This window comes from Calliphora vicina, chromosome 4 (assembly GCF_958450345.1).
Source record: "Calliphora vicina chromosome 4, idCalVici1.1, whole genome shotgun sequence".
NCBI lineage: Eukaryota > Metazoa > Arthropoda > Insecta > Diptera > Calliphoridae > Calliphora > Calliphora vicina.
Genome location: NC_088783.1, coordinates 33,745,858 through 33,750,136, shown reverse-complemented (window position 1 = coordinate 33,750,136; position 4,279 = coordinate 33,745,858).

The following is a 4,279-nucleotide window of genomic DNA, read 5'->3' as shown; positions in this document are numbered from 1 at the left end:
ATTTGGTACATATTATTTTTTCGGCTCAAGGACCAAGCCTATTGAAACTGGCTGAAATCGGTCCATTATTTCACCTAGCCCCCATACAAATGTCCTCCCGAAACTGGACTTTATCGGTCATAAATGTTTAATTTATACATGTATCTCCACAAATTCCGCTCCAAATAAGTTATATATACACAAAATTCATGTCACCAAATTTTGTTACGATCGGTCCATAATTAGTCATAGCTCCCATATAGACCCGCTTCCGAAAATCACTTTAACGTGCATAAATCGCTTAAAAATGTTGGTATACACACAAAATTCAACATAGTTAACTTTACTATACACATAAAGCACACGACCTAATTTCATGGTGATCGGTCCATAATTGGTCATAGACCCCATATAAGGCCCACTTCCGAAAATCACTCAAAAATTTAAATTATTGAAATTTTAAAAGAAAAATGTTTTTGCTCTTTTACTTAGTGTAGGGTATTATATGGTCGGGCTTGACCGACCATACTTCCTTACTTGTTTTTTTCTAAGAATATTATATAGCTTGCCAAAAAAAAAAGAACGTCGAAGCCCGTCCAATGACTATATACATCATTTAAAGAAACGTCTGGGGAATGTCTTTGTAAAAAATTGTAGGCGCCAGCACCCGCCGAAATACGTTTTTTTTTCTAGACCCTACTGTAACTTGAAATCTAGACCCTACTGTAACTTGAAATATAGTAAATACAGATCTTTTTAAAAATTTAGTTTCAGAAACACATGAAAACGTATTTTTTTAATTTTTTTTTATTAATGATTTTTATATACTTTATATTGATATTTAAAAAATTTTTTTTTGGAATCGGAGACACCAATCTATATAAAAAGAGCGCCAAATAATTTTGTCCATTTAGATTTTGATTTTGAACCACAGTGCTACGTTGGTTCAAAATTGTGATATTTAGTAACACAAGCTTATTTTAACTAAAAATTTTTTTTAACCATAAAATTTTTTTTCATCCATTTTTCTGTTTTTAGTATTAAATTTTCAGAATTTTTTTTTTACAAAAAAATATCCAATTTTGTTTAAAATTTCAGCATTTGGTTTCTAAATGACGGATAAAAATTTTAAACCTAGGGAGCATCGTCCAATATAAGGGCCACCCTAATACAAAACATTTAATAGTATCCTGACAGACAAATTTCTAAGTGATGATTTGTTATTTCCCTACATGATTTTTGGTAATTGTGTGTAAATTCATATGATGAAAAAAAGGATAACCAAAAAAAATGTATAGACATTTTAAGATGATTTTATGATTGCCTAAAAGAAAAGAAAAAACTTTTTTTTGCGAATAATTCATTAACGTTCAAATGAAACACATTCTGAGAACTAATAAGAGTATAAAAATATTTTTTCCATGATTTATTCAAATAATTTAAAGAAGAAAAGTCAAGCATTTTTACATTGAATGTATGTAATCACTTGAATATTTTTAAACTTATTTCGTTTATATATAAACTAACTCACCTTTATTTAAAAAAAAAACAATTTGTACTAATAACAATTTAAATAAACCAACCTTAAAGCTATTAATTTTATCAGACCTTCTAACTAATTTAAATTCCTTAGATGTTATTGTCAAAATAAATGTTATGTTTACATTCAGATATCATATCAGATGCTCATAAATATATTATGATAACTTTCATTACATATTTACATTGTAGACATTGAGGTTATTTGTAACAGTTTGTAATCTATTTCTATGGAAGTCATCAGCAAATGGCGCATTGTAAATATGTGCTCGTGTGTAGCTTAAAGGAAAATATCCTTGAATAGGTATTTGTATATCGATGGTTTAATGTAGAATGTACCTATCTAATGCTTTAAAACTTTAAAAATTCAGGTATTTACATATTTTGTTGAAATTCTTTAAAACTTTACTATTTCTTTCAGACTACGTTACTCTTGTGGAGGGTCCAAAGAAATTTTATTGGATGAAATGAAATATTGACATATCGTTAGCTTAGTTCGCAAACGTACTAAGTCTCATGTTTTGAATTTTACAGGAGAGACAAAAAACGTTCTATCTTTTTTTGCTTTCAATATTTTTTAGATCTGTAAACGCAGTTCTCTCCTGTGATCTGTTGGCTTTAAGTATCAGTTGAAAAATAAAATAATTGAAATGACTTTAGAAACCGAAGCCATTTTGGTAACTCGGAATCTTCGGAATTAGTATGGAATCCATAAGGAACAAGGCATACTATACCGTCATCAGATGTATTTTCATAGATAATCGTCGTTATGAGTAAAATTATTATAAGCACAATCCATAATTTTTATATTATCTGTAGTTAACTCTTGTGTTTTAAATTAATTTAAATTTTTTATTATTTCATCTAAATTTAAATAAATTAGTTATTTATCATTATTCATTATTCAAAATTTATTTTTTTTTTATTTTACAGTGAATTGTGTAACCATACTATAATGATTACATCGAAAAATGTTAATCTTCAAAGTATTATAGCAAATAGTATTGAAAAAGTAGATTTAAATAGCATATTAAATTTTGTTTGCTGGACTTAGCAGTTTTGCGTATCACTGAAAAATCATCAGTTAGAAACAAAATAACGAAATTTTTTTTATTGCTAAATATCATAGTTGGGGGTAGTGCACTAAATGTTGATTGAAATCAGCATTGCACTATCACTCACTAAAATTGCAAAAAATTTAGTTTGCACTATTTTTAATCAGCTTTAGTGATAATGCTTATTTCTTAACTAGCACTAAAAAAAAATAGTGATAGTGATAATTTTTTAAATATCACTAAACGAAGATTTAGTGCAAAAATCTGCACTACAATTAATTAGTGTAAAATTTTAACCTGCAATCAAAAAAAGGCTGCATTAAACATACTATCACTAAATTTTCAAAAATCAGTAGTCACGAAATTGTTGAATCCAAATTCGAAAAATAAAAATTTTAAATATTTTTTGTTATTTTTAATGAAATATTAGTCCTAAATTTTAAATTAGTGTACAGGAATAAACTTAAACCATTTTGAACTTAAAAATTTAGTGCACAATTTGAAGTTGCACTCAAATTAGTGCATACAAAAAAGTTGCAATAAACTGATGATTGCATTTTTTAAAATCAACTAATTTAATTTTGAGTGCAAAATTTTTTAACTCACTAATGTTTAGTGAGGCTGCTAATTTTCAACTCAGCACTAAATATGAACAAAATGATTGCACTAATTTTGCACTATCTCTAAGTATTAGTGCAAACTGCAAAATTAGTGCACTACCCCCATCTATGCTAAATATGAATCTTATGTTCTACTATCTTTCTGCATCAAAATCTTAATTTCAATCAAATGTGGACTTAAACTCTTTTTTTTAAATTTTTTAAAAAAAATTTTTTTAAATTTTTTTTCAAATTTTCTTTAATTATTGAAAATTTTTTTTTGGGAAAAACAATTTATGATAAAAATTTTTTTTTGATGGAAAAAAAATTCGGGTTGAATAGAAAAACTTATAGCATTATATACATCGTTGCAATGGACTTTGAAATATATATCATTAGATATCCATATTGTCTATATTAATCACTTAGTAATCCAGATATAGATAAAAAATAGGTTGTCCCAAAAATCGAGGTTGTCCCGGTTTTTTCCTTATATCCCAGCTATTTGTCGCACGATTCTGTTGATTTTAAATAGCAACCGAGCCGGAATCTCGATATATTGATGAATTAATCATATATTTAAGTTATTTGGGGGCTACGTAAAGTTGATTTCAACATACAGACGGACTACGCTATGAAAAATGTAGAAATTAAAAACGGCATGACAAACTTATGACAAACCCTTGCCACTCATGGTGAAGGGTATAAAAACAAAATAAGTTATAGAAAATGAGCTAAGTCCTAAAAAGATCATTTGTATAAGTTGCCAACGCACTTCTTCTAAACTGTGGTTGATTAGTTATCATTATCAACAGATTTCAAAAATATTTAAAACAAATGATTTTACAAAGTTTACAAAAGTGACTTAGAACATTTACTAAGGATATGTCCTTTCCGCATTAAACAAACGATGTGTATTTGTTTTCTTAATAAAAGGATAATATTCGATTTACGCACGTTTTAATCTTTATTTGAATAAAATTCCTTTAGAAATACAATACAAATCTTTGTGTAGATTTAAGCATGAATAACTATTTTTAAAGATAAATTAACAGCTATTTGCTTTCTTTATAAACTTGGAGAAAAAAACAGCTCCCATGTTTATAG